We start from the raw sequence: 13762 nt of genomic DNA, 5'->3' as shown, positions 1-13762 counted from the left end.
TCAGAATGATTTGTGTTGGTAATGACTAACTTGTATTGTAGTTGTCCGTGTGTTTCCTCACAGCAGGTCTCTGTGCATATCTAGATTGACATGGGTAAGTAGCATGCCTACCAATACCTGACCATGGTAAGTGAAAGTTTCCATGACTGGGGCATTTATACTGACCTCTGTTTGCTTTATGACGTATGGTCATTTGGGATCAATTGTATGGGTATGTGATAAGGATTTAGCAGATGATTGTAGGAGGCTGGCCTGGCTTATAGTGGGTACCTGATGGTACTTGCACCTTGTGCCAGGTCCAGTTATCCCTTATTAGTAGATTAGTAGTGTTCTAGCAGCTTAGCCTGATTGAGGTAGCTATAGCAGAGCAGCCTAGGCTGAACTAGGAGACATGCAAAGGTCCTACTATACCACTTATATCATGTAGCACTATATCATAAGAAACACCATACTCAGAGTTACTAAAAATAAAGGTACTTTATTTTAGTGACAATATGCCAAAAGTATCTCAGAGGATATACTCCCTTAGAAGGTAAGTAAAATACACATAATATACACACACAAACCAAAACAAGTAAGTAAACAGTTAGGAAAGTAGTGCAAACACTGTAGAACACAATAGAATGTAATAGGACAGAATAGGCCTAGGGGCAACACAAACCATATACTCCAAAGTGGAATGCGAACCACGAATGGACCCCAGGCCCAGTGTAGTGTGTAGAGGGTCGCTGGGAGTGTAAGAAAACAATAAGGGTGTCTAAGATACCCCACCCCAAGACCCTGAAAAGTAGGAATAAAGTAACCCTACCACCCCAGAAAGACAGTAAAGTCGAGATAGGGGATTCTGCAAAGGCAACAACTGCCTGCAAAGCACTGAAGATGGATTCCTGGACCTGAGGACCTGTAAAGGAAGGGGACCAAGTCCAAAAGTCACGCAAGTGTCCAGGGGGGCAGGAGCCCACTAAACCCCGAATGAAGGTACAAAAGAGCTGCCTCTGGGTGGAAGAAGCTGAAGATTCTGCAATGACGGAAGGTGCCAAGAACTTCTCCTTTGGTCAGACGATGTCACACGGCGTGCTGAAGGATGCAGAGTTGTTTCCATGCAGAAAGACTGCAAACAAGCCTTGCTAGCTGCAAGAGTTGAAGTTAAAGAAAATGGGTGCTGCCCAGGCCCAGGAAGGACCAGGAGATCGCTCCTTGGAGGAGGAGACAGAGGGGGCGCTCAGCAGCACAGAGAGCCCATGCAGAAGCAAGCAGCACCTGCAGAAGCACTTGAACAGGCATTCAACAAATCTGAGGACAACGGTTGTCTCAACACTACAAAAGAGGGCCCCACGAAGCCGGTGGTCAACTCAGCAAGTTGACCAATGCAGGACGGAGTGCTGGGGACCAGGGCTGTGCTGTGCAAGAAGGAATCCTTGTAAAAGTGCACAGAAGCCCTAGCAGCTGCAGATCACGCAGTACACAGGATTACTGTCTGGCGTGGGGAGGCAAGGACTTACCTCCACCAAATTTGGACAGAAGGATCACTGGACTGTTGGGGTTACTTGGATCCAGCTCCTGTGTTCCAGGGACCACGCTCGTCAAGATGAGAGGGGACCCAGAGGACTGGTGATGCAGAGGTTTGGTGCCTGCATTAGCAGGGGGAAGGTTCCGTCGACCCGCAGGAGATTTCTTGTCTTCCACTGCAGGGTGAAGGCAGACAGCCCTCAGAGCATGCACCACCAGGAAACAGTCGAGAAAGCCGGCAGGATTAGGCGCTACAATGTTGCTGGAAGTCGTCTTGCTACTTTGTTGCGGTTTTGCAGGCGTCCTGGAGCAGTCAGCGGTCGATCCTTGGCAGAAGTTGAAGAGAGAGATGCAGAGGAACTCTGGCGAGCTCTTGCATTCGTTATTCGAATAGAAACCAACAGGAGAAACCCTAAATAGCCCTCAGAGGACGATTGGCCACCTAACCAGGTAAGCACCTATCAGGAGGGGTATCTCATGTCACCTGCTGACACTGGCCACTCAGAGGCCTCCACTGTGCCCTCACACCTCTGCATTCAAGATGGCAGAGGTCTGGGACACACTGGAGGAGCTCTGGGCACCACCCGTGGGGTGGTGATGGACAGGGAAGTGGTCACTCCCCTTTTCTTTGTCCAGTTTCGCGCCAGAGCAGGGGCTGGGGGATCCCTGAACTGGTGTAGACTGGCTTATGCAAGGAGGGCACAATTGGTGCCCTTCAAAGCATTTCCAGAGGCTGGGGGAGGCTACTCCTCCCCAGCCCTTAACAGCTATTTCCAAGGGAGAGGGTGTAACACCCTCTCTCAGAGGGAATCCTTTGTTCTGCCTTCTTGGGACTGGGCAGCCCAGACCCCAGGAGGGCAGAAACCTGTCTGAGGGTTGGCAGCAGTGGTAGCTGCAGAGAAAACCCCAAAGAGCTAGTTTGGCAGTACCCGGGGTCCATGCTGGAGCCCCGGGATGCATGGGATTGGCACCTTAATACCAGATTTGGCATGGGGGGACAATTCCATGATCTTAGACATGTTACATGGCCATATTCGAAGTTACCATTGTGAAGCTACATATAGGTATTGACCTATATGTAGTGCACGTGTGTAATGGTGTCCCCGCACTCACAAAGTCCGGGTAAATTGCCCTGAACAATGTGGGGGCACCTTGGCTAGTGCCTGTGTGCCCTCACATTTAGTAACTTTGCACCTAACCTTCACTAAGTGAGGGTTAGACATATAGGTGACTTATAAGTTACTTAAGTGCAGTGTAAAATGGCTGTGAAATAACGTGGACGTTATTTCACTCAGGCTGCAGTGGCAGTCTTGTGTAAGAATTGTTTGAGCTCCCTATGGGTGGCAAAAGAAATGCTGCAGCCCATAGGGATCTCCTGGAACCCCAATACCCTGGGTACCTAGATACCATGTATTAGGGAAGTATAAGGGTGTTCAAGTGTGCCAATTAGAATTGGTGAAAATGGTCACTAGCCTGCAGTGACAATTTTAAAAGCAAAGAGAGCATAAACACTGAGGTTCTGGTTAGCAGAGCTTCAGTGATACAGTTAGGCACCACACAGGGAACATATATAGGCCACAAACTATGAGCACTGGGGTCTTGGCTAGCAGGATCCAAGTGACACAGGCAAAAACAAACTAACATACAAGTAAAAATGGGGGTAACATGCCAGGCAAGATGGTACTTTCCTACAATGATACATTGAACCAATATGTTTGCCTATTGGGATGGTGAAAGACTGACATGTCCTTCACTTCAGAAGTCTGTGGGGTGGTAGTTATTGACACCTATGCCGAAACACTGAAGTGAGCAGCAGTACTTCACTGTGGGATATTTGGTATTCTCCGAACCCATATGTGGGAAAGTTCATAAACAGAGATTAGATTTTTTGCCTATCATTATTAGATACTGCAAAATCTGGCCAGATTAAACAGTACATATGAGATGAAACATAACAAATGTCTTACAATAGAGAGAAACCTTTTTGTGCAAGAGCTGTTATAGAGGACAGTGAAATATGGTTGATAAATGACTCTCACACATGTTCTGTGGTTAAGTAGCATTTAGTGAGGTTTTCACAACAAAAACAAGTGAATTGGATTCAATATAACACAAAGAAAACAGTGAAGGGTTCAGTCATGGTTGATCAAATCATCATGGTAGCTGTCCAGTGTCCTTGTACCATATGAAAATGGAGATAGGTTTCCGAACAGTCAAAAGGGTGCATCTGTGCCACACAAGGGAAACCAATCAGTAGAGGATCACCTCCTGGCAGTGGATTTGGTCTTGGCATCTGCTCATCCTGGATGTTTAGGGGGACGTCCACATTTGCAGGGTGGTTCTTCAGCTACAGAGGCAGGGGTGTCTGAGGCATATCCTCCCCCATGCAGGACATTCATTGCACTAGCAGCCACAGATATAAAAGGGGCTGATGTCTCATGGTTAGTGGAAGGTGTCAGCTGTTGGATACAAAACCTACTCAGGGTGGTATTCATGTCTCTCAGCAGCCCTGCAATGGAAGCCAATTGGGCATTTTGGGCCTGCCACTGCTGCATGACTTCTTGGTGGTTGTCCCTCTGCAGCTGCTTGATCTCCCCAAACATGCTAAGTACCTTGCCTATCATGCTTTGGGATTGTTGGTAAGCTCCCAAGCTCCCAAGACTTGGGAGATGGAGTCCTGGCCAGTGGTATCCCTAGAAGCCTCCATCCTCTAGCCCACGTCATCCCTCCCACGCACCCTACCCCCACACACCTGTGCCCCTGGGACAGTTTGCCCACTCCTACTGTTGGCAGGTCCATCACTGTCTGGGTTTATGACAGGAGACTCAGATACCTGTACTTGGGGGCACAGGGTTTTAGACACTGTACTTGGAACACAGGGCTGTGGGTGAATGGTTGCCTGTGATGTTGTGGCAACAGGGCTGGGAGGAGTTGATGTGGGCAGGATGAGGCTGACCGTTGTTGACTGACCAGGTGTCCCAGATGGGCCTGCTTCGTCCTCAATGTCCACACATCCAGGGGTGTATTCCTCACTGAGGCCTTCATCCAGAAGGGCAGTGGCAGTCTCTGGTGCCCTTTCCAGAGTGACAATGGCTAGGTTACCTGTAGGAGAAGTGGAACACACAGCTGCTGAAAGTAATGCAACAAGTGATATCCTAGTTTGACTGCTAGATATGCTACGTGACATTCACATAGAGCCTTTACATGATCCCCAGATATGATAATGACACATGCTTCTAAATCTGGGCTAGAGCTATATGGGACACAGAGATTACAAATTGCATACACTTTGCTACAAGATGTTGCTGTATCTTGGTGGTTAGACGACTGTTCATTGACTCATATCTTGTCTGATTAATGACTTGACAATGTAAAGTCAGCTCCTAGTTAGGTGTATGGCATCATTGAGTCAACTAACAGCTACACAATGTACTGTGGTAACAGAGCTGGCCAACAGTATGGGCGTGACCATTATACCTGGGCCGCTATATGGGTGTACTGCAAGTACATCCAGCTTCCTAAATTGTGGTCTGCCCCAGGTGAGTACCTGACATAGTTTGGATGGTGATTTAAAGGACAGTTTGGTAGGGGACATCTGTAGCTGTGCATTGCTTGTAATAGTACAGGCACATGGCCATAGCATTGAAGCAATTGTCATGGACTGTACAATAGTGGAGAAGTCAGGTGGGTTGGATCGATTGTTAGTTTCACATGCAAGGCTATTTAACATGTAGTACACTGTTCTGGTTTTCTTAATGGTTGAACAGTGCCTGCTGTCATTCGTTGTACTACCCATGTCATAGACAGAGTGCCCCCAGGTGAGTTTAGTAGACATGTGGTATGCCAGAAGGGGGTATTTGGACACAGGAGTGATGAGTGGGTTGCCTGTTAATATGTCTAAAGGTGATCAGTGAGCATGCATGACAAAACATTTTTGTGACATTATTGGTGTGGTGACTTACCCGACTCCACTCCCCTGTCAGGCCTTTAGGATGCAGGATGTCCAAGACATTCTCCTCCCATGATGTAAACGCAGGAGGAGGGGTCCACTTCCAGTCTTAAGACCACCAGCTTGTCCCTGGCAGCAATGGAATGGACCTTCCACCTGAGGTCGTTCCACCTCTTCCTGATGTCCTCGCTTGTGCATGGATAGTTGCTTACAGAATTGACCCTGTTGACTATTCTTTGCCACAGCTCCATTTTCCTGGCTAGAGATGATTTCTGGACTTGTGCTCCAAATATCTGTGGCTCTACTCTGATGATTTCATCCACCATGACCCTCAATTCATCATCTGTAAAACAGGGATGTTTTTGTGGGGACCCGGTAGTGGTGGACGAGATGGTGAGGCGGAAGGAATTGTCTGGGAAAAACAATTGGTGATGAAGTGTGGGTGCTGTGATGTGAGTTGTTGGCTGGTGGTGTCAAATGTATGTGTTGGGTGTGTTGTACAGTTGTGGGATGAGTGTTATGTGAAGTGTGTAGGGGTGCCTATTCTATGGTTAGTAATATATTTTTGTGCGTCCTCTATCTAGCAGTGTATGGCGAATTTGTTGCAAAGGGGTGCATTTTATAGTGCAGTGTGTAGGTGTGTAGGATGTGTGGATGTGTGTTAGGTGTGAGGCTTTCAAATTATCCATTGTAGTGTGGGTTATTACTGATGTGCCCGCCAACTGCCGCGGTTCGCACCACCATTGTTTTTCTGCCATTGGAGTACCACTGTGGTGATTTGTGGGTCGTAATTGAATCAGTGATTTTTTGGCCGGCTGGCAGTGCTGATGGTGGGACCGCCTTTTTCCTGCCCTCTATTGTCCTGACGGTTTAGGATTTATGGCTGTTTTTTGGCGGCCTTCGCTATGTGAGTCTTAATACGGCAGTTGGATTACGGTCAATATGGTGGTGTTTTGGCATCCCCCATCACGGTGGTCTTGCCAAAAGACCACCACTGTGGCAGTCTTGGCAAAAGACTACCAAAATTGCAATGGGGCCCACAGTGATGTGAACAATCCCACAGTAGCGGTAGGAGGTCAGGCCATCCAACACCTCAAGCCGACACCAAAGTAATTTTGGTAATTTGTAAATTGACTAAAGATGCTCTAAGTTTGTTGATTACTTTTTCCACATCTCTGAACTATCCTTTCTAGATGTCCTAAATTAAAGGGAGGGATAGATGGGAAATAGCCTCTTTGCTTAGGTAAGGAAAAGAGAAAGAGACAAAGAGGGCCAGCTGGGGCTTGATCAGCTTTTAACATCCTTTGCCCCCAATTAATATGACCTTCCCATGTGTATCCTCCGGTCTAAACCCCTCATCAATCTTTGAACATGTAGGAGAAGCAGCACAACATTGCGAAAACGTAAGAAGTGCCAATTCCCAAGGAAAGGAGGTAAAACGAATGGACATGGGTGTTTGCCCCCTCATCACTAAGGCCCATCTCGTGTTACTCTCACAGTGTGGGAGGCATCTACTCTTAAATGTAGAGGGCTAGAAATGCGATGATCTCCATGAAGGCTTGTGTTTAGGCTTTTTGTGTCTTAGATGACATTATCTTTTGTAGTCTATTCCCCTGCTAGATCATCTAGCTACCTACCTTCTTTCATGAGAATGTAAAGAACGCTGGGGATGACCTTAAACTAACAGATAACCATCCCTCTATAGAAATCTCCCGATATCTGAGAGGGGTAATGCTTCATCTAATTTGAACTTTCAAAACCTCTAGGTACACACTAGATGTTTGTCCAGACAGATCATTAAATCTATAAAAAAAGAAAAAGCACAATTGATAGATTAGTTAATTAATTAGACTATGTGTAATGGTTCTGTGGCTACCATTGCTTGAGGCTCAGAGCAATATCATAAGCAGTATAAATATCTCAGGCCAATGTCACAAGCAGTATAAATATATACTTTTGATTTGCGTTAATATTTAACATAAAATATTTTCACAATTTATTATAAACATCATTTTTTAAATTTTCCATATGTATTACCATGGGGAGATCTCCATTCCAACTGTGGAGGCTCCGTATGGTAAAGTACACAGAAAAGTGAAAAAGCTTGTTTAACTCAAAATAAATTAGTAAGAGTACATTATGTAACATATTCATGTTACTGAGTTATATATATGTATTTTAAATGTAGCATAAAAGAAAAAATGCTACATTACTTTTAACTTTATTTTGAATTCAATCTTTAACAAATTTAAATATGTTAAATTAAATAAAACATATTTTATGAAGTTTAAATGAAAAAAATCAATTCCAATCTAAAGTAAAAATACATTTTTGATATGCATTAATGATTAAAAGTGATATATAGAATTAAATAATGATAGCTTAATATTATTTTCATAAAAATATCATTCCATTAATTTCTACATTCAAAAAAGTTGTCAAGATAGTTCATGATTAAACAATAAAATGTTTCATTTTTAGAATATTTAATATTAAATTATACTTTTATATTTTTAACTATTTTAGATAATTGAACTTGATGTTACAGTATTTCCTATGAAGTTTTATTTCAAATCTTTCCTCCATTATTGTCTACGGGAGGGTTTTTCAGTACCAGTGGCTGGCCATTTGTGGTGTTGGACTTGCTACAGCTCTATGCTGGAGCAATTTACTACTGTTTTGGGTGCCTTTTTGGTTGTAGTAACTTTAGAAGTGCAGTTTGTGGGTAGCAATGGGCTTAATCCTCAGCGGCTGGGTGCACATCTCTCCCTAAACCCCTACCTGACCCTCCCTAAACCCCTGCTTATCTCTCCCCAAAATCCCTTCCATTCCGTTGTAAGTGTAGCCCTTTTCCAGCCACCAAATTGGTCTCTCTCATGTTTACTACTAAAAAGTAAACTTACATGTGTGAGGTTCTCCACAGTGAAAAATATAAGTGGTGCAGGAGGTTTGTGAATACTATTTTGCAGTACTTTTAGTAGTACTTTTGTAGTACTATCAAACATACTACAAAATGCAGTTTGTGAATAGACCTCAGAGTATTCCCCCGCTTACTTTTTCATAAAGAGTTCTTACAATTAATGTTCTGAGCAATCCTGGCTGAATTTTGGAAACTTGGCCTACCAGAGATTTTTCAAGAAAAGCATCCTCCACTTGTGTATTCAAAATGTGGCAGTCAGAAAACTTCTAAGTTTGAAAACAATTGCCCACGCCTCACACCAACCCGCTAGTATAGAAAATAATGTCTTCAAGTCTGCCAGTATGATGCAGTGGACAACCTCGGAGCAGGATGCCAGCTTTCTGCCCACTGTTTTTTAAATACACACACTAAAGCAGATATTGAGATCAGCACCCCAACTTACAGATGAGGTCTGCAAGACTAAATACAATAAATACAATAAAAGGAGAGCAATTGGGTCTCAATTCCATCCAAAATTTGAGCTATACTTAAATGCCCACATTTCTGGGGAAAAAACCCCAAAACTGGGATTTTCACTCAATAAACCTCAAACCCTAAAGTAATTTTCGATGGACATTGTTCTGTGTATCTACAGTACCAAGAGACGTCTTGGGAGAAAACATAGTTAAACAAATAATTATATTGGAATGTGGCAGCTGGCATGTGTGAACTCAGACACAAATAGACTATGGCTACACTAAAATAAATTATTTGCAGTTTCTTGCATAACCCGATTTATATTTGCTGTTACAGTAGTTCACATTTGATAACACATGTGGATGAAGAATTCAGTGTCTGTAAACACTTTGCTGAAGCTGATCTAATAGTTCACCAGGAAAAAAAATAACCTCTCATTAATTGGCTGTCACCTGAAACCCACTGGCTGATCAGAGACCTCTTTATTTTGTCTCATGAGTCTGAGTCCCCATCTCAGTCTGTACTGTGAAGAATCCCACAGACCTTCATCTCCATAGGTTGTATGATCCTAACCTGACAGATCATGTGATCCTGCAGGAATGAAAGGTCCCACTTAGCACCTGTAGAAAATCTAGAGTTCTCCCAGCAAAACCCAAAATCCCATGTGTCTGTGTGGCAAGGTGGAAGATTGAGTAGATGGGTGTGTATATATAATCTTTTGATTTATGGGTTTGAGATATGCATCACAGACACAACAGAGCTCACAGGTAGTGTTACAGTACAGACAGAATGCTGAAGGCAGGATAGTAGACTCCTGTCATAAAGGATCCTTTTTCCACACCACAAACCACAAATGCTTATTAGAGTTAGAAGCATGTTCCCAAATGCCTTCTACAGAAGCTACAACACTTACTGTTAAGGGAGCGAGATTCTTCCTGGTGGTGAGGAGATCTCTGGCAGACATGTAGACTCATGAGCAGTCTGTGATATGCCATGCCAAAATATTGGCTCCAGGGTAAGGCTCGGCCTGGCCCCCCAAACAACAACCTATCCTTTAGCTTTGATGATAACACATTGTTGATGCTCCAACTCAATAAACATCACGGAAGGTTAATTTGTGGGAAAGGGATAATCCTGTGCTCAAATAGTCAGCCAAAACCATTATGAAAAAATAGGTACAAATAGGGCTCTTCCTGTTCTCAGTTTGTTGATTTATTTAAATGTCAAATTAATCATTAGTGAGAATCAGTAGCCAAATTATTAATATATAGAATAATAAAATATGCTTTAAGAACATTAAGAATCCACAGCACAAATTGTAATAGATAAACAAATAACAATCCATAGTACCAAAGGACCACACAGCATGTGACCATTTCTAGTGCAAAAGCAGAATGAGATAACTCCTCAAATAATGCATCTTTTTAATAATGAAAGCACCCAATTTCATAGCATGACATTACACAAACATACAGCACTAAAATGTTACTTGCACAGCAAACCAGGCATTGAGTTTGCAAAACACTTACCTTCAAATAATTTTCATTGGACAGAAACATGAGAAATACAACTTAATACAATGGAGCTTTCTACATTTAAAAACACAGTAGTGGCATTTCAGCAAATACCCTTGACAATTTTAAAGACACATCACTCCAGCAAAATAAGCTAGAGAAAATGTTACTTTACATATAAAGGGACAAACCATGGCTGTAACTGAATTTGAATGGTTTTCTAAAAAGCAATGAAAAAAATGCTTATGCATAACATTTAAATATGCACTTTCATACATGTGCTGAAGTGGGCCTACTTATGTCAAGCAAACTGAACCTATGTTAAACATTATTTTTCTAAATAAAATTAATTTTTGAGTATCGCTGCTGCTGGAGGAAGGGGGCAGGGCCAGAGAGCCCCTTTAACTTTGTGGATGCGCTCCCGCCTCGCGGATAGCGCATCGTTTCTGCTGAAGGAAGGGGGCAGGGCCAGAGAGCCCCTTTAACTTTGTGGACGTGCTCCTGCCTCACGGGAGGTGCGCAGGCGGAGCCCGGGCAAAGCCCGGGCCAAGGGCTGGCCCGTCCTTTGCCCGTCAGCACCTGGAAGAGGCTGGGCTGGGCCCCCCCCGATATTTTCTCTGTGACTAATGGACTTGGTTATCAGGTTTCTAAGCAGGTACTCTTTATCTGCTTTCTTATCGCAGGGTGTTTAATTTTGTATTTTTTTTAGGCAACCCTACGAAACAGTCTCTTCGCATTGTGAGAAGGTTACTTTTACTTTTATCCCTGCATTACCATAGTTCTACAGAGATTGTCTTATTCATTCTAGTTCTTTCAATCTCATTTATTAGCGAGGAGCGTTTTAGAGCATCATTGGTTGAACCTTTTTAGGATTAAATAATCAGTAAGAATGGGTAAAAGGAAGCAATTTAGCGCAAAAGATACTATTTCTCAGAAAGATCATTCATCAATATTAAAATTTATCTCAGGAGCCATGGGGGCTATTGACAAACAGATGACTAATGTCGAGGAGAAGATACTAATTGAGAAGGGCCCACCGGGACCTTCTAATAATCCTCTCCCGCCAGTAATAACCTCCCCAAAATCGACCAAGTTCTTGGAAAGCGGAATCCAAACTAAAGGTATAAATGGATGCAAGATCCAAGATACAAATGATTCTATTTCAGACGCTGACGAGCATTCACCCTCACCTAAACGTATAAGGAAAGCTAAACTAGTTAGGAAGGACAGAGTTTTCAGCCCAGAGCTACCTAACAATATTAGACAAGGCACTTCTGGAGCTCAACATATGGAATCCTCGAAACGAGCACAAATGCTTTGTGAGAATATAAAATCTGGTCAGAAGAATAAACAATCTATAGTGAAAGTTAAAACCAATCCCCTAGAGACCACTAACGCCTTGGAACATCTAGTAAGGTCATCTTTTGACCTAATGATAAAAAGTTTAACCCAATTGGAGGAAAATGTGGAGCTAATGTTCAATTTAATGAAGGCTCAGTTTGCAAGCTCAACAGCTGCAATTATTCAACATTGTGGTGACACAGACCCAACCGGTAACTCTAATTCCCCAAAGAGCATCAACAGCCACCAAGCATTCCTCAGACTACCCAAAGATACGTACACTCTTGTACACCGTCAACTAGTATCAGAAGTCCCCAACAACTAATAGCAAAGACAAACAGATGGGAATTACCGAATAGATTGAAACCTCCTCGGGATTTTTTGCCACCATCAAGGGATATATTAGATCTTCCTCCCGCAGTAACTCCCTATGTGATAGTCCTCGCAAACGTTCCTACCCTATCTGGGGATAACAGGGAATCATGGACAGCTTTGAGAAACGAATCCGTGAACTGGATAGGAACTCGTATGAAACCTGGCATGACAGATTCACTTTTTGAGGATATCAAGATGGTTAGAAGGGTAAAATGGGTGGGTAGGAACCACAAGACATTTAGGGGTGACTGTGTGGTACTCTAGTTTAAAACTCCAAAATTGGTCGAAGACATTTTGAGAAACTTAAGTCCGCGGCAGAGCACGGATCACGGCATTGTACTGCTCCCTCTAGGTTTTTTTTATAACTGTAATCTAGGTCATGACCGATTTGGTCCTAATCCTGAAAAACTATCAAGCAGGTCTGAGGGAAATTACACGATCCCCACTAAGAACAGATTCCATGCTTTCTGCTTGGAAGAAGTTGACTGTCTATCATAAGATCAGGGAGCGGGTAGGATTAAGCTTATTATGACGAGCCCAGTCCCTGACCTATTGTAGGGTGACAATGGCCTGGTGGAGAGCATCAGAGACGAACGGATGGACACGGAATTATCACTGAGACAAAATGTCAATGATGAAGCGCTTATGAGTAGACTTCCCGCCCAATCGGTCTTCTCTGTACCAACTTCCAACCTTCACAAAGAGAGTAACATCTTCCCACTAAAAAATAAAGTAATAAAACATTCTCCTGTGGGACAGGGTATCAATACTCAGAGAGAGGATTTTTTATTTTGGAATGGGGCGGGTCTGCGCGCTAAAACCAAGAACGAGGACTGGCTAGAATACATTCGATCTTTTTCCTGGCTGTGTTTACAAGAGACTTGGGCCCTCATTCTGACCTTGGCGGGCGGCGGAGGCCGCCCGCCAAAGTCCCGCCGTCAGGTTACCGTTCCGCGGTCGAAAGACCGCGGCGGTAATTCTGACATTCCCGCTGGGCTGGCGGGCAGCCGCCTTCAGGCCGCCCGCCAGCCCAGCAGGAAAGAGGCTTCCACGATGAAGCCGGCTCGGAATCGAGCCGGCGGAGTGGAAGCTGTGCGACGGGTGCAGTTGCACCCGTCGCGTATTTCACTGTCTGCCAAGCAGACAGTGAAATACTTGTAGGGGCCCTCTTACGGGGGCCCCTGCAATGCCCATGCCAGTGGCATGGGCACTGCAGGGGCCCCCAGGGGCCCCGCGACCCCCCCCTACCGCCATCCGGTTCCCGGCGGTCGGACCGCCGGGATCTGGATGGCGGTAGGGGGGGTCGGAATCCCCTCGGCGGCGCAGCAAGCTGCGCCGCCTTGGAGGATTCAATGGGGCGGCGGTACACTGGCGGGAGACCGCCAGTGTTGCCGGTCCTACCGCGGCTTTACCGCCGCGGTCGGAATCCCCATTGGAGCACCGCCGGCCTGTCGGCGGTGCTCCCGCGGTCCTCCGCCCTGGCGGTCTTTGACCGCCAGGGTCAGAATGACCGCCTTGGACTGTGGATCCTATTCACATAAATGGTTTCAGGACATTTCATACCCCCGCAGTTCCTTGTCCACGGGGTAGGGCGAAAGATGGTCTGTGTTCTTTTATCTCTAAGTTTGTTTCAACCAAGGATATTAGTTTAATTTCTAATACGTTTTATCAATTGATTATATGTGAACTAAAAAACAT

The sequence above is a fragment of the Pleurodeles waltl genome, chromosome 3_1 (genome assembly GCF_031143425.1).
Source record: "Pleurodeles waltl isolate 20211129_DDA chromosome 3_1, aPleWal1.hap1.20221129, whole genome shotgun sequence".
NCBI lineage: Eukaryota > Metazoa > Chordata > Amphibia > Caudata > Salamandridae > Pleurodeles > Pleurodeles waltl.
This window is presented reverse-complemented; position numbering follows the sequence as displayed.